General features: G+C 43.5%; 1 long non-coding RNA gene across 1 annotated transcript in view; it reads left to right on the top strand.

Annotated features, from left to right (window-relative positions):
- The window catches only part of LOC145522321 (uncharacterized), a 174,419-nt gene that overhangs the window by 137,115 nt on the left and 19,276 nt on the right, over positions 1–18,028 (top strand). Inside the window, exons 4-7 of the long non-coding RNA XR_014065983.1 lie at positions 5,559–5,731; positions 8,521–8,643; positions 9,702–9,926; positions 15,547–15,657. This is a non-coding gene — a long non-coding RNA (uncharacterized LOC145522321). The remainder of the gene's footprint in view (positions 1–5,558; positions 5,732–8,520; positions 8,644–9,701; positions 9,927–15,546; positions 15,658–18,028) is intronic.

Raw genomic sequence — 18,028 nt, 5'->3', positions numbered from 1 at the left:
TTTTGTTAGAGGGAAATACAAGTGCCTGTAGCAGATCTTTGCATGGGGTCCACCACATAATTGCTATTTTAGACACAAGAGTAGGTGTAAAAGACTGGCTGGATCAGAGTTACCAATGTTTTCAGTTTCTGGAAGACAGTGTGTATGTGGAGACAATGGATGATTAGAAAAATGAACATTTTTATTGGTCTTCAATAGTAATAATTGTAGTAAGTCAGCTCCTGTCCTGAGAGCTTGCATTTTCCTTTGTTTAGATTTTTCTTTTTTTATATTAATTTATTTATTTTAATTGGAGGCTAATTACTTTATAATATTGTGGTGGTTTTTGCCATATATTGACATGAATCAGCCATGGGTGTACATGTGTTTATTAGAAATTTGATCTTATTCTCTTCATTTTTTTGATAAAGATATTGAGAATCAGAGAAGTTACGAATAGCTTAAAATCATATAAAGAAAAAAACTAGATACTCCTTCTTTCCTTTCTTCTTTGTGCTTATGTGCTGCTCAGTCGCTCAATTGTGTCCAACTCTTTGCGACCCCATGGACTGTAGCCCACCAGGCTCCTCTGTCCACGGGGTTTTACAGGCAAGAATACTGAAGTAGGTTGCCATGCCCTTCTCCAGGGCATCTTCCTGACCCAGGGATCGAACCAATGTCTCCTGCGTCTCGTGCATTGGCAAGTGGATTCTTTATCACTGAGCCACCTGGGAAGCCCTCCTTTTGCTTCTGAGTTCTATTATATGACATACTTTTGAAACAGGTGTGAATAAAAAGACCATGAAGACACGCATCTTGCCCTTTAGGAACTTAGCATCTAGTGCTAAGGAGAAGTGCTGTGCTCTTGCAAGTACAGCTGTAGAAGTGTGCAGATTTACACTAGGGATGCAGAGAATAGTGCAGTTAATTGCTTCATCTGTGCTAAGTGGAGCCAGGAGCGGTTTTACAGAAGGACTGACATTTGTGTTGAATCTTGTAAGGTGAGGTACTATTTACAGGTTGATGGTAAACAAGCAGCTGGGATTAAGAGAGATATTTTGGGCAGGGAATTTAGTGTTAGGAAAGGGATAATGGCTTTACACATGGTTTATTATGAATTGTTAGTGGTGTCACGTGGCTGGAGATTAGGAGAGATAGGTTGTCAAGTCCAGCCAAGGGAGGGTCCTGGGCGCTGCATTTGGACTTTAGCTTTCAGGACAACATCTCTTGCATTTGAATAAGTATGTTCTATTTTTTAAAGGAAAAATAAAAATTCCCATTATTCTGGTTATTCTTCATTCCTTCCTCTATCCAGTCTCTATCCTTGTTTGCTGTGCATGCTCCAGGTTCCCTTGTCCTCTGGCTCCTGGGTGGCTGGGGCAATCTCTGGGGTGATCAGAGGGTGGTGGGAAGAGTGACAAGCATCTATTCCCCTGCCGCCTCCCTGCTTTGGCGCTGTGTTCAGAAAGTGGTCCAGTGTCTCTAGGTTATCACTACCATCAGGCAGTCGCCTTTCAGCGGCTCTGGCTCCCTTTGCTCTCCAGGAGACCTCTCTTTGCCCTTTCAGCCCACTGCTGCTAGTTCTTGGATTCCTCACCAATGTTTGTTGGTGCTGTTAATCTGCTCAAACCCCTTCACTAAACTACTTTCAGGTCAACTCTTCCACAGGGGTTCTCTCTCTGCTGGGGGGACCCTGACTGTCATACCCATCAATCCTCAATGTTGATAAAATATTTTTATTGTAATGCAGCTTTTTATTTACCAACATACTCAAGGATGCAGTCCTTGTAGCTCTAATAGAACGAAAAAAAAATCAAAAGAAATGTGTAACTAAATCACATGAAACTAAAAGCCAATAAAATAAAAATTAAACAAAGTTAATATGGTGCACTGGGTTGTTTGTCTAAATTGCAGTTATGTGTGGGTGATTACCTCAGTGTAGCTTTTGTGTCTGTCATACTTTTATTACCCTGTGCAGTGTGATAACTCAATTTCTCCACGGTATCTCTCTATTCAAACTACTGGGAAATCTTCATTCATATGGTAAACATTGAGGTCATTTGACCTTCACTTTGAAAGAAAGCATAATTTATGTATTGAGTCGGCCTCTGTTCTTTTGTCATTAGCCTTCAGTATGAAAGAAGTACAACTTGTCACCATCGTCATTGTAAACACAAACACGGACATAAACACTTTAATTGCTTGACAGGATTCTGTTCCAAGGTGAGTATCTTGGTGACCCTCAAAATGTCTGGGTAAATTTTCATTTAATCAGAAATAAAAGCATACACTAAAATCCCCCAATATTATTGAATTCTGTCTGAAGACCTCCAGATATCAGATGCCTGGGTTCAAGCAGGGCATCATCAAGGATCCATAGACAGGGGACCGGCAGGATTAGAGATTTGAGTGGTGTCGAGGGGAGGATGCTGGAGGCAGGAGAATCAGGTAGTAGGACACTCCAAACCAGGACTCCTTTGAGTGCATCAAGCCCAGGTGGCTCAGTGGTCAAGAATCCACCTGCTGATGCAGGAGATGCAGGATGTGTGGGCTAGATCCCTGATCTGGGAAGCTCCCCTGGAGGAGGATATGGCAACCCATTCCAGAATTTTTGCCCAGAGACTCTCTTGGACAGAGGAGCCTGTTGTGTTTTAGTCCATAGGGTGGGAAAGAGTCGGACACGACTGAGCAAGAGAAGTAAGTTTCTGCCATAATAGTAAAATGTGATTGAGAGTGAGCGGTAAGGTTTCATCCTCTCTCCTCATCACCCCATTCCAAATTAATCAGATCACATGCCTCATCTTTTTCCTGAGTGAGGAGGAATACTGCAAACTAAGAGAGCAAGAACTTGAGGACTGATGATTGGGCAATGTTACAGAATGAGTAAGACAATTTATCCTCAAAAGTGAAAAAACTCTAGTTCAAAAAGATACATGCAGCCAGTGTTCATGGAGGCACTATTTACAGCAACCAAGACAAGGAGAAACCCAAGTGCCCATCAATAGATGATTGACTTAAGAAGATGTGATATATATGAATATTACTCAGTTATATGAAAGAATGTAATATTGCCATTTGCAGCAACAAGGATGAATCTAGAGGATATTATACTTAATGAAGTAAGTCAGACAGAGACAGGCAAATATTATATGCTATCACTTTTCTGTGATATCTAAAAAAATTCAAATAAATATACATATAAAACAGAAATTCACATACATAGAAAACAAACTTATGGGGGTTCAGGATGGGGGCACATGTACACCCGTGGGTGATTCATGTTGATGTATGGAAAAATCCACCACAATATTGTAAAATAATCGGCCTGACCATTCCATGTTCGATGCATGTGACAAGGGCTCAGGGCCGGGGCAATGGGATGATCCAGAAGGATGAGAGGGGGAGGGAGGTGGGTGGGGGGTTCGGGAAGGGGAACACATGTAAACCCATGGCTGATTCTTGTCAATGTATGGCAAAAACTATTACAATATTGTAAAGTAATTAGCCCCCAACTAAAATAAATAAATTTATTAAAAAAAAAAAAATAATCGGCCTGCAATTAAAATTAATTAATTTATAAATAAAAGAAAACAAGCTTATAGTTACCGAAAGGGAAAACGAGGAGGGATAAATCAGGAGAGTGGGACAACAGATACAAACTACTATATATAAAATAGATAAGTGACAAAAATTTCCTGTATAGTGCAGGGAACTATATTCAATATCTTATAATAACCTATAATGGAAAATAATTTGAATATATATATGTATATATACATATATGATTACTAACACAATATTGTAAATCAAGTGTACTTTAATAAAATATATTAAAAATGGGAAACTAAGAACAGAAAGGTAAAAATGAGAGAGAGACGGTGATTCATCAATAGAGCAGTAGGAAAATCACTCCACAGAGTTTAGAAAGCCTGTACCTTTGGGGTTCATTCATTTCTCTTAAATATACAGTGGGGGAGGAGGACTCAATTTGAGGATTTTAAGAAGCTGCTGTAGCACAGTTGTTTTTGTTTTTAAACATGATGCAACTTTCTCGTGCAAGCAAGTGAGCATGTCAAGAAGTCCTCCATAAATTAACCTTTGAATTGGTTCCTAAACAAACCAGAGCTACCCTGTCATGTCAGTCCTCTCAGCACTGGCTGTGTTGTGGCTCCTCTTCCCATGCTCCTGTTTTCTTGGCTGCACAATGAACACACTTCAAGAGGAGGCGAGGGTCTCAGGCTGGCAGTGGAGGTCAGAATGCAGAGACCTGAAGCTCCACCAGCCGCAAAGCCTCCTCGACATCCCCTTTCTCAGACCAGAGGAAACAAAGCTCCTGCTGAACCCCCATCTTTTTAATTGCACCCTGATTGGGATGACCATGTTGAAAGGGGGACTCATATTCCTGCTTTCCACTTTGAGAAAGGTGAGAGCCTTTGCTGTTTCCCTCTGCACCAGAGGAATGTTGGAGAAACCACTCACTCCCAGCCCCTCTGTCCAGTCCCACCTCCCTGCAGGAGGAGAAGCCGTGAAGTCAAATATTTAGCCTTGGGGGTCTATCAGTCATCCTTTCTAGCAGGGGAGTTCATACCAAGAGGGCAGGGATCAGTCCAGCAGCATGGATTGTGGTCTTCTGGGCTTAGGTATAGTGGGCACTTTCATTTGCTATCTCATCAAGGTAGGCACACCTGGACAAGGCTTGAATACAGAGTGGGAAGTAAGATGCTGCATTTTGATCTCAATGAAAAAGTTGTATTGTACAATGGAGTTTAGTGAAAGCCCTGCATTGTGGGGCCATGGGGTCATTTCTTAAGTTAATAAGGGGAGTATTCAATTCTCAGTTTGTTGGTGATCTGTGTGGGTCTCCATGTCTCTGGAGGGGACAAGGTGAAGAATAACATTGAAAAAGTGAAAGTGTTAGTCACTCAGTTGTGTCCAACTCTTTGGGACCCCCGTGGACTGTAGCCTGCCAGGATCCTCTGGCAGGATGGAATTCTCCAGGCAAGAATACTAGAGTGGGTAGTCATTACCTTCTCCAGAGGATCTTCCCAATCCAGGGATGAAGCCTGGGTCTCCCACACTGTAGGCAGATTGTTTACCATCTGAGCCACCAGGGAAGCCCATAAAGAATAACATTAGGAGACTTCAAAGCCTAAGGTACTGCGCTTCTACATAGATCAACCCCAACCTAACTGCCCATCTGTCAAGTACTGTTGTTATCACAAGAGACTGAGCATACCTCCAAACTTTTTATGCAGCGACCTCAGTGCCTAGTCCAAGCCCAAGTGCCTGGCAGTCGGTGCTACCCTGCGCTAATGGGTGCCATAGCATGCCTGGCTAAGCAGAGCTTGGACTGGCTGAGCACTGCTAGCTGTCCACTGCCACCTCTTCTAGGAAAAAAGAGATCTATTAGTGCTGTGCCTGTTCTGCTCCCAGACACAGAGCCAGCAATTACCATTCACCGGGGGGCCCTAAGCTTTTCCTTGGCTTTGGGGGCAGAAGCAAGTGACTGAAGTGCTAAGCTCATTAAATCCACCCCATGTGGGACAGGTACATCATGGGTTTTTTCTGCTTACTTTCAGGGGACAAATAGCTGCCCCCCCCCCCCCGCCGTGCTCAGATGGGATTAAGGAGCTCACGGCCCTGCACACAGGTGATTTCCTGGACTCTTGCACATCCCAACTACGGTTGCCGAGGTGACTATGCAGCAGGACTCCTGGCCACGTTCCTGGTGCCCTCTGCTCGCTGGTAGGAGGTGGGTAACTTGTGCTTTTCCAAATCCTCAAAACCCTCCTGAGGAGCTGGTGAGTTTGGTGGTGAACTTTGTTTCCCACATTTCAAAACTTTCCTTTAACCTAACTTGGCTTATGTACCTGCAGATAAATCCAGAACATTCGGTAATGTTTCCCTGAGCTCTCTGCCAGGAACAGAGAATCCCTCTTTTACATTTATCCTTGTATCAAACCCCTACTCTTTGGAATCTCCAGGGTCTTCATAGACCCTATTCAGGCTATTGTTTGTTGCTTTCTTAAACTTTCTCCCTTCCCTGTCTCTCCAATCATACTATCTGAGATAGTCATCATTAAAATCATAAATACGGTCTCCCAATTTTTTGTGTGTGAAACACATCTCTTTGTCTGTCTAGCTATCTGTCACTTAACTATGTGTCTTTGTATCAGTCTATGTATACATGCATTTATTATCTATCCTCATAGCTATGTGGTGGTGTCCGCTGAGTCCACTCAGTTGTGTCTGACTCTTTGTGACCTTGTGGACTATAGCCTGCCAGGCTCCTCTGTCCATGGGATTCTCCAGGCAGGAATACTGGAGTGGGTTGCCATTCCCTTCTGCAGGGGATCTTCCCAACCCAGAGACTGACCCTGAGTCTCCTGCCTTGCAGGTGGATTCTTTACCCCTGAGCATCAGGGAAGCCCTTATATTTATGTATCTCTGTATGCTTACTTGCATGCTAAGTCACTTCAATCATGTTCGACTCTTTGTGACCCTATGGACTGTAGCCTGCCAGGCTCCTCTGTCCATGAGGATTCTCCAGACAAGAATACTGGAGGAGGTTGCCATGCCCTCCTCCAGGGGATCTTCCCAATCCAGAGATTGAACCCAGGTCTCCCACATTGCAGGCAGATCTTTAACCACCTGAGCCACCAGGGAAGCCCAAGAATACTGGAGTGGGCAGCCTGTGTCTTTTCCAGGGGATCTTCCCCACCCAGAAATCAAACCGCAGTCTGCTGCATTGAAGGCGGATTCTTCACCAGCTTAGCTACCTGTATTTCAGTATACATATATTTAATTTGTGTACTATGTAGTTATCTATGTTTCTATGTTTCTATCTACCAATCTGTCACTTATTATTTCTACACACACATACACACATGCACATACTAATAAGAACTGTCCATATTTCAAAGCTCCTATCACTATAGGATTCTTGTCCTTTGGAAAGTGGGTCAAATCTATTCCAGGTATTTGATTATAAAGTATCAACCCTCCCCCCCTTCAAGGTTGGTAAAGCTGAGACCCAGGCAAAGCTGAAAGTTACTCTGTGTACTATGCCGGTTGCCCTGCATGGCTTCCTTCCATCCTTCTCCTGACTCTAAGGCAGAGTTGCTGTTATTATCGATATTTCTAATATGTGGAGGGAACAGACTTAGGGCAACCTGCCTGAGGTCAGTGTTAGGAGGTCAAAGCCATGCTCCATGTTCTCTATCCCAGCTGTTTACTGTATCCTGACTCCAGTATCACTCCTGGGGAGGACCTTGGTTTTCACTTTATTTCTTATTCTTAGAGCAGGACGCTGTGGTCTTCCATTTCTGGTCATTCCAAGCTGAATGTTTGAGCCTAGAATGAAAACTTATCTGCTGCAAATAGTTTCTCAGGGATTAAAAGAGAAACAAAATAAAAGCAAAACCAAATTCCTCAAAAATATGCTTGCTTGCACAAAGAGCATTTACTTGCAGCTAAACTATAAAAACCCTACTTTTTTCCCTTTACAGATGTAATTGTTACATATGTTCATTATGAATTCATAATGAGGGCCCAGAACAGATGGTGCCGACTTAAAATGACATGCACTGCAAGCGATGTTGGTCCATAAGGGGGCTGCTGCTGCCCCTGAAGGCACCAAATGAGGGGGTGGTGGTCAGCAGAGACGCCCTGAGGCTGGCCAGGCTTGCCTGTGGCCTGGACAGGAGCTGCTGGGCACTGAGCCAGATTTGGAAGAATCTCAGAGCAGAATTTGGAGCTAGTCCTGCACTTGTCACAGTCTTCTTGGTGCCCTAAGATAAATCCTAGCAGTCAGAGCAGCAGGAGCTGGGGACTTATCCTTCCAGCATTGGCTTGAGTCCTGGAGGAGACAGGCAGGGCTCCTATCTAGTGTCAGAGACCCCTTACTGTGGGTGAGGGGGGTCTTCTCCCATCTGCCCCATGCATGGATGCTCTGTCTGGTCTAGTGGACTTGCTCTGACTCTTCTTCTGAGCTCATTTCTCCTCCCAGTGTGAATATGCTGCTCTTCCTCTTATAGCCAAGCCTGGGTGGAGGATGGGGCACTGATCTCAGTAATCTGATGTATTAGTTCACGTTAATACTATGCTAATATCATGGAGTGGAGGGCACGCCGTCACATCTCTTATGCCACTTAATCCACACAAGTTTCTAATTATTTGTCATTGTAGGCTTTTGGAATCTCATTCTAAGTGAAAGACATCAGGCTTGAATTGAGGTCCATTTGATTGCAAAGCCCATGATTTGTCTGATAGAGTCTCTTGCAAGCACTAAGGGTTGTTAAAGATTAAATTTGTAATCCTCTTCTTCAAGGATATTAATGATTCTTTTCAGGAGATGCTTACAAGTGAAAATCTGAGCTTAGACAGTTGGCTATTGTGGGTGGAACCTCAGTTTTGAGGGATGAGAGTCATCTCCAGGTGGAGACCATGCAGATATAATCCTCAGAGGACATCACAAACATGCTACTTACATTTCACCATGAGCTTGTGTTAGTTCTTCCCTGCTGCTCTTCTCTCCTGCAGATTCCCTCTAAATGGCCGTGATGTCAACTCCGAGGACTAGAGGAACCTTGCAGAGAGTTCTGATCCATGTGTGAAGATGAAAAAGCACTATAATTCCCTCCATGTCCTTTTGCAACTATCCAGGTAGTATGAATACTGACTGGTTAAAGGAAAGTGAAATCTGGGGAGTGGGATCTAACTACAAAGGCCACATACTTGGACTTCCCTGAAAACTGAAACTCCTTTGAATATTACTCAGCCATTAAAAAGAATGAAATAATGCAGTCTGCAGGAACATGGATGGACCTAGATTGTCATACTGAGTGAAGTCAGACAGAGAAGGAGATATATCCTATGACATCCCTCATAGGTGGAATCTAAAAAGAAATGATACAAATGAACTTATTTTTAAAACATAAACAGACACGCAAACTTAGAGAATAAACTTATGGTTGCCAGGGGGAAAAGATGAGGGGAAAGAATAGTTAGGGAGTTTGGAGTAGACATGGACATGCTGTTATATTTAAAGCGAATAACCAACAAAGACCTACCGTATAGTGCAGGGAACTCTGCTCAATTGTTATGTGGCAGCTTGGATGAGAGGGGAGTTTGAGGGAGAATGGAAATATATATACATATGTATATATGGCTGAGTCCCTTTGCTGTTCACCTGAAACTATCACAATATTGATAATCAGCTATACCCCAGTAAAAAGTTAAAAGTTAAAAACACCTAAGACTCCTTTTGCAGGTTGGAGGAATTAAAAAAAAAAAAACAGTTAAATAGATGAATATCATTTCTGTCATGTACCAGCACTGCATGCTACTGAAGAAAGAAAGTGAAAGTGCTAGTCGCTCAGTCCTGTCCGACTCTTTGAGATCGTGTGGACTGTAGCCCACCAGGCTCCTCTGTCCATGGAATTCACCAGGCAAGAATACTGAAGTGGGTTGCCATTCCGTTCTCCAGGGGATCTTCCCAACCCAGAGATCGAACCCAGGTCTTCCTCATTGCAGGCAGATTCTTTACAGTCTGAGCCACTAGGAAGACAAACGAGTAAATCATGTTTGTGTATCACTAAGGTCCATTTCTTTGATTTAAAGGATAAATTGTGGAGATTTTGTTTCTGTGAGATGCGCCTCAGACTTCACACTCTATCATACGATGGGGGAAGAAATAAGCGTTTGGCCCCTCTTTTTTCCAGAGGCTGTTGGAAGAGTTTGTACGGACATAAACCTTCCTGGAAAGAGGCAGCTACGTCACCCCTCACCTGCACTCCAGCCTGGCTGTATCAGAGGGTGACTCTCTCTAGAGAAGGGGATGTGGTGTGAGGTCCCAAGTGTTCCATCATTGTCCTTGCATCCTGGCCACCTCAGACAAGCTCCCACCACCTGAGCCTCAGTCCTCATCTGTGAAAGAAATGAAGACGGTGAAATCTCTTCTTCTTACTTCAGAGAAACGTTATAAGAGCAAATGAGAGAACACAGGTCAAAAGCCTTTTGTAAATTTTAACCTGCTTGGCAGATATCTGCCGCTTCTAGTATATCCTAGTAACACAGGGTTTCGCAACTTTAGCACTGTTGATATTTTGGGTCAAATCATTCTGTTTGGGGGAAAGACAGCTGTCCTGTGCATTCAGTTCAGTTCAGTCACTTAGTCGTGTCCGACTCTTTGCGACCCCATGGACTGCAGCACACCAGGCTTCCCTGTTCTGTACATTACAGGATTTTAAACAGCATCACTGTCTTCAACTCATTAGATGCCAGTAATAAGCTTCCCTCCATATACGCTCATCCACCCAGTCTTGACCCCCCAAAATGTCTCTGGGCGTTCCCAAATATTTCCTGGTGGGCAAAATACCTCCATCATTTAAGTATGACCTTGGATAAATTATTTAAGCTCTTTGAGCCTTGGTTTCCTCATCTGTGGTATATGAATAATTATAAGCACAGCAACCTCATATGTATTGTTTATCCTCACTGTGAGGATTAAATGAGATGATGCACATAATACAGTCAACAGTGTGCATGGTATACATGGTACATGATCAGGAAATATTTGCTTTTATTTGAAGATAATATCTGCAGTGTAAAGCTATCCACATAGAAACACAAGCCAGGGAAGTGACCTTTCTTGGCCCCTAACCCTGCATTATATTCTCTGCAGTGTGCATACAGACTTCACACATCATTTTCCAAATATGTTCCAACAAATAATTGTCAGGATAACAAGATTAGGGTGGGGGGTTACTAAATGCAAGCTTCCCTGGTGGCTCAGATGGTAAAGAATGCACCTGCAATGCAGGAGACACAGGTTCAATCCCTGAGCCAGAAAGATTCCATGGAGAAGGCAATGGCAACCCACTGCAGTATTCTTGCCTGGAGGATTCCATGGACAGAGGAGCCTGGCGGGCTACAGTCCGTAGGGTTGCAAAGAGTCAGACACAATTGAGTGACTAACACACACACACATACTAAGTACAGCAGTGAAACAAGTTTGGGAAAGTTGGTGTTTTCCTTTGACAGTATTAGATTTCTTAGAGCTGTTAAGCACAGAAATAGGCAAGCGTCCAAATATTTGGTTCATGGTGCAGGCTTGTCCACACTGATGGGCCTGTTCTCTTGGGCACCAGAGGCACCTTGATAAAGGGTGTATAATGCTAAATGTGGAAGAGGGCGAGGTTTGCTATTCTTTAAACTAACAAATCAAAGAGGATTGGAGCCCTACTAATGGAAAGAAAGTCATGCAAAATGAGCTAAATTGCCCACATTTAGCCTGAGAGAAAAACTGAGACCCATAGCTTTTGGTATAGTATTTTGTTCAATCAAGAGGATATTTATTAATATACATATATTTTTTTCTCTTTCTGACTAATAAACCTATTTTCAGGACAGAAATAGAGATGCAGACATAGAGAATGGACATGTGGACACAGTGGGGGAAGGGGAAGGTGGGAAGAATTGGGAGATTGGGATTGACGTATATATACACTACCATGTGTAAAACAGATAACTAGTGGGAAGCTGCCGTAAAGCACAGAGAGCTCAACTCAGTGCTGTGTTGACCCAGAGGGGTGGGATATGAGGGGGAGGGAGGCTTAAGAAGGAGGGGGATGTATTTGTACAAATAGCTGATACACTTCTTTGTACAGCAAAAGCGAACACAATCTTGTGAAGCAATACTCCAATAACAAATAATAAATACTCCAATAATAAAGTGAAAAATAGAAGAGAGGATATTCATGTAGGCACATGTAACGTGGAAACTTACTTATAGATTTGAAACAAATATATATAATATACAATGTATGTACACACAAATATACACATACACGTACACACACACATAGTTTCCTGACAATGAAAGGTTAGTTTTCATTTTCTGTTGGCTTTTTTCCCCCGATGTCTCATGTGACGATGAGAATTTTGTTTTTTCTCCTGTGTGACTTGGGACCTTTCTACTAATTTGATGAAATTCCACGCGATCTCAGGATATGGTCCGTGAAAGCAGAGCAGTGAAGTAGTTTATAGAACTGTTGGAGAAAGAACATCCCTTTGTATTAATATCGGCTCCGGCTTCCTTGCAAAGAGTTACATTTTATGCTGTGCTGTCTACCAGGAAAGCCTGATCTCATCACCTCAATTCTAAACTGGAATGGAATGTTAAGATAACTGGCTCAGGGACCATCCCAGGGAATTGCTCAGAGAGGCTTGGGGGCTGGCCAGAAGGGAATTGAACTCTGGTGAACTCTCCCAGAGCCCTGGGGTTATCACAGCCTCCTAGTGACAGTTGCCTCAAGTCAGAACCCAGCGTCCTTCATAATTGATTTTTCTCTAGTTACAAAACTTGCCGTTCCTGTACTAAGTTTTTCCCCCATGAAACTTGTGTGTCTTTTTAGCTGTAAATGGAAGCGATTGGGAGAAGTGATGATCTAGAAAAAGACTACTGCATACCATGATTGTCCTTCCAAGCATCATTTAAATGCTCTGTCTTATTACAGTGCCTGTATCTGGGGACAGTGTCACACTTTTGCAGCAATGTAGTTACAGCTGCAATGGCACTTCCATTATAAACCCTTGTCGTCAGGTGCTCATGACAGCTTTGGGGGAAAATCACTCTTTGGGCTGAAATTTCTCATATCCGTTCTCACCTCCGAGGTGAAATTCTTGTTTTGAAGTCTGGTAGAAAGCTCTGTATCTGTGATTATGTAAGGCCTCTCAAAGGACCCCTAGGAGTGGGGCTGAGGGTAGGCATTAGCTATCAGGAGAGTGAGATTTGGGAAATTCGGGGTCCTCATCTGGGTCATATAGGGGAGTCAGGGCCCCAGGATCACTTCACGGATTCTGCCCTGGAGTGATAAGAGGTGATTTTGCAAGTAAAATTAATTTCTCTGATTCCTGGGTGTTGAAGAGAGTGTGTTCATTCTAGAAGCAGGAGAGTAAAGAAATTCTGCAGGGAACCTTAGATTCACTTCTCTCATATCTGTCTAGGCACCCTATGTCAAAGTGGACACAAGTCTATTGGCAGTGGTCTAATCCCACCATCATCCATGCTGTTGTTCAAATAGCTTTCTCAGCCTGGAATTCCTTTTCTGCCCTCTTCTATCAGAGCCCCAATCTTCCCATAAAATCCAACTCATATTCTACCTTCTCTGTGCCCCATATGCCACCTATTGTATTCGTGAAACCCTTCTTGTGCTGTATTTTTCTAGCATGCTATTTTTTATTGGATAAGAATTGCTTTGTGACACTGTGTTAGTTTCTACTGTACAGTGAAGTGAATCAGCTACACGTGTACACATATCCCCTCCCTTGTGGACCTCCCATCCTCCACCATCCCACTCTCTAGGTCATCACAGAGCACTGAACTGAGCTTCCTGAGCTTTATAGCAGGTTCCCGCTTCAGTATTTCCTGCCTCTACTGGAGTCATTCCTATGACTTCTGCTGCTGCTCCTCTCTTTCAATAGGTCACAAACTTCCTGAGGGTAAAGGACTCTTGAACTTTTGCAAACAACATAACAGTAGTATTGCCTATTAGATACTCAACAAATGTTTGTTAGATCAGCTCATTATCACCACTTATGCAACGAACTGTGGACAATTCTTCAAGAGATGGGAATACCAGGCCACCTGACCTGCCTCCTGAGAAATCTATATGCGGGTCAAGACTCAACAGTTAGAACAGGACATGGAACAATGGACTGGTTCCAAATCAGGAAAGGAGTATGTCAGGCTGTATATTGTCACCCTGCTTATTTAACTTATATGCAGAGTACATCATGAGGAATGCTGGACTGGATGAAGCACAAGCTGGAATCAAGATTTCCAGGAGAAATATCAATCACCGCAGATATGCAGATGACACCACCCTTATGGCAGAAAGTGAAGAAGAACTAAAGAGTCTCTTGAAAGTGAAAGAGGAGAGTGAAAAAGCTGGCTTAAAACTCAACATTCAAAAGACGAAGATCATGGCATCTGGTCCCATCACTTCATGGCAAATAGATGGGGAAACAATGGAAACGGTGAGAGACTTTATTTTCTTGAGCTCCAAAATCACTGCAGATGGTGACTACAGCCATGAAATTAAAAGATGCTTGCTCCTTGGAAGAAAAGCTATGACCAACCTAGACAGCATATTGAAAAGCAGAGACATTACTTTGCCAACAAAGGTCTATCTGGTCAAAGCTATGGTTTTTCCAGTAGTTATGTACAGATATGAGAGTTGGACTATAGAGAAAGCTAAGCGCTGGAGAATTGATGCTTTTAAACTGTGGTGTTGGAGAAGATGCTTGAGAGTCCTTTGGACTGCAAAGAGATCCAACCAGTCAATCCTAAAGGAAATCAATGTTGAATATTCATTGGCATGAGTGATGCTAAAGCTGAAATTCCAGTACTTTGGCCACCTGATGTGAAGAACTGACTCATTGGAAAAGAGCCTGATGCTGGGAAAGATCGAAGGCAGGAGCGGAAGAGGATGATAGAGGATGAGATGGTTGGATGGCATCATCGACTTGATGGAGATAAGTTTGAGCAAGCTCTGGTAGTTGGTGATGGACAAGGAAGCCTGGTATGCTGCAGTCCATGCGGTTGCAAAGAGTCGGACACAACTGAGTGACTGAACTGAATTGATGCAACAGTAGCCATATTCTAACACTCTTCAAAGTGATAGCACTCTTGGAGATGTTGAACTCCCAAACCTAAATAGATATGACTCTTGCCCTTGGCAAGCATGTGATTTTGGATGTATAGCAAGAAGGAAGGAAAAAAATGAAAAGAAATAGTTATAAGACAAAGCTGGATTAGAACCATAGTGTGCCCGGAGTAGAGGTTTAGCATCAGAGTGTTGATGGACAATGCCTTTGTAAATGGAGGGCATGGGATGGATTTATGGTTGGGGGAAGGATCTAGGCTGGGGAGGTCTGTTTGGATCCACTTCACTAAATCATGGAAAGCTTCCCTGATGGCTCAGTTGGTAAAGAATTTGTCTGCAAGACTGGAGACTGCCTGCAATGCAGGAGATGCAGGTCTGATCCCTAGGTCAGGAGGATCCCCTGGAGAAGAAAATGGCAACCCACTTCAGTATTCTTGCCTGGGAAGTCCTGTGGACAGAGGAGCCTGGCAGGCTACAGTCCATGGAGTCATAAGAACTGGACACAACTTAGCAACTAAACCACAAAGTCATGGAAAGCCTTTTTAAAAAGCTATCAGTAGAGGTTAATCCAAAGCATTTTCTAGGATGCTTTTCAAAATTGTTCTGGAAATAAATCAACTTGCTGTTACACCTCCAGCAAATGTTAGTCTTTTTAACAATACATCTCAGGAGGGCTCACAGTCTTCCTTAAATGGACCCCCACCAGACTCGTGTAAGATTGTTGAAAACCCAAGATAACTTTAAATACAAAGTGTGTCTCAAAGTGAGGTTTGAAGCATCCTCTATCTCCCATTTCCAGCATCTCTGTTATTCAAGTCTCCCCACCAATTGATTGCTGGTGTTTTGTCTCTTCTCATGTCTCTGTTGTATTGAATTTGAGGTCTGTTCTGCCGAGGAGACCCAGCCTGACGGGGAGGATGTGGAAAGTGATCAGAGCCGGCACTTGCTCCTTAGTTCCTTCTGTGTTGCTTCCGAATGACAGCAGAAGCCAGCGCACCAACGAGCCACTGTGAGTCCTCGTCTCTGTGCGGCGGCTGCGTTTGCTACCTTATTACTGAACAAGCTATCTTTTTGGATAGAATGCCCCTCCGGTCAATTTTCAAATGGATTTGGATGTTGGAAGATCGTCTCAGCTTCTGTGATTAAATCCAACTCAGGATTTAAAAGCAGGCATTCTGCACATTTGGGATAATTAACTAAAGCTTATCCCACTTTATCCCAAATCCCTGTTGACCTATTTTAGGTGTAATGTTTCAAGAGTTGTGATCCAAAGGTGGAAACAGTCCGTCAGCAGCCTCTTGCCACCCCCTCCCATCCCTTCTTCTCTCCCCAGTCCCCCACATTTTCAACTTTCATGCCTAACTATCCCTCTGGAAGTTAAATTGAGTTCAATACTCTTTTTTTAGAAAGCTCACCAGATGCAAACTTGGCACTAGGTTCGGTTAGAGAGAGCACTGAGACCCAGGGAATCAAACGGGTCGGCTCACCTTGAAAGCTCTGAATGCTCCCATCCCATGACCTTGAATATGTTAGCTGTGCATACTCAGTGCTCTACAAGACTGTTCCTGTCTCCAGGCTGCTAATCATCACCACCCCAAAAGCTCCCTCTCTCCTTCTTACTCTGTCTTTGACCACCTCTCTCTCTCTTTCTCACTGCCCCCATCTAACACCTGTGCAGAGTGGAAGGAGTAAAAAGCAAAGAAGTAACAAAGAAACCCAGCAGAAGTGTCTGAGCCCTCAGATAAGACACACTCTTTCACTACGCACTCTGTGCTATTCTTAACTCCAGAAGGAAAAAAAAAAAAGAAACAATCAAATGACCCTGCTAATTGTACAATTACAAAATAAGGTGAAATGGCATTTAAACAGGCATAGAGTTGTTCTTTACATAAAAAGTTTTCCCATTGTACAGCAAACACACCTTCTTTTCCTTCCTTTCTGCTTTTCTGACCTCTGCCGTTATCTCTAGATTTATCAGCAATACTAGATGGCTTTTTCACATCAGTAAGCACCATCCAAAATATAACAATCAGAAAGAATCAGAGAAAATAAATCAATGTTCACAAACAACCGACCAATTTTGGCAAGTACAATTTATTCATAAAAGCTACAGTTCACTGGGGATTCTCTTGTCTTGCATCCACAATGCCCTTGATTCAGATGCCAGCGTGGTGAGCGCCAGGTGGCAGCCAAGATGGGAAGACGAGCATTGTTCCATCCTTGCTGCTTTGTTCTCTTAATGCCTCTGGTCTCCTACTTTTTAATCTCAGAGGCGCATTTCATTCTAGGAATTCTATAGGATTGTTATCCTAACTAATTGAAGATAGAAATTAAAGTTGAACAGGCCTTGGGTTTTTCGGTGGGGGGAGAGTGGTGCAGGGAAGGGTTTATTAAAAGGAGGGCTGCTGGTCCTGTTGAGAGGCTCACTGCCCCGAGAATTTCCTATGTACCCTCCTGATCATGCGTAATATTGCCCCTCAGAGGTCAACATCATTCACCAGCAGAAACCATCTTAGCAGAAAGGCTCCCATATTTCAGTTCTATTTTCTGTCTAGGATTAATCACATATTTTTCCCAAAGGGACTCTATGTTTCCCAGCCAACACTACAGATATTTTGTGTCAGATTCCCTTTTACTTTCTAGCTTACACTCACTTTCTTAAGGATTTCGCATCCTCTCTTTTTGCAAGTCTGCTTACCTCTGGGGCCTGAAGGGGAGGCTGTATACCTTGCATTTCAGTTAGGGACCTGAGAAAGGTCAACAGGAGAAAAGTGGGGAGAATGATGGAGAGATTTCCAGTTGGCCAGAACAGTGGGTGGGAGACATGGGTGGGAAATATACAAGGAAAGCATTCTTTGACCTGTAAACAAGGGCTCCTAGCCCTGAAAACACAGAGTAAATTGTTCAGCTGACAATAATTAATTAGCAATAATAGTTTGCACTCCAAGCTCAGCTTTCATCTGGCAACCTCAAAGCACTTCACAAACCGCACTTAATTAGGGCTCTGGCTCCCTGCAGAAGGTGAGCAGGTATTAACAGCACCCTTCATCCTGCGAGGACACAGGTTCAGTGGCCCATCCCGTAGCTGGTTACTCCGTCCAGTGGGGAAAAAAGGGGGCCCTCAGTCAGTTTGCCAGGGTCCACGTCTGTGTCACCGAAGTGGCGGGCAGTGACCTGCCTGGGTGACGGGTGTGTACTGCTGCTGATCAGTCGCCAACCTGACACAATCGTGCTGTTAGTGTAGCCCACTGGTCCTGTCCTCACCTGGGCTGACTAGCTGGCTTTCAGCCTCTTATCAGATCACAGCGTGGAAAATCTCAGCTTCCTGTTCCCAAAGCAAGCTGGGAGGTGAACTTGGCTGCACAGACAGTATTTAATTT

Source organism: Giraffa tippelskirchi, chromosome 10, assembly GCF_054371585.1.
Source record: "Giraffa tippelskirchi isolate mGirTip1 chromosome 10, T2T-mGirTip1v1.2.pri, whole genome shotgun sequence".
Lineage (NCBI taxonomy): Eukaryota > Metazoa > Chordata > Mammalia > Artiodactyla > Giraffidae > Giraffa > Giraffa tippelskirchi.
Note: the sequence above shows the minus strand (reverse complement) of the source record. Positions and strands in the feature narration are given on the sequence as shown.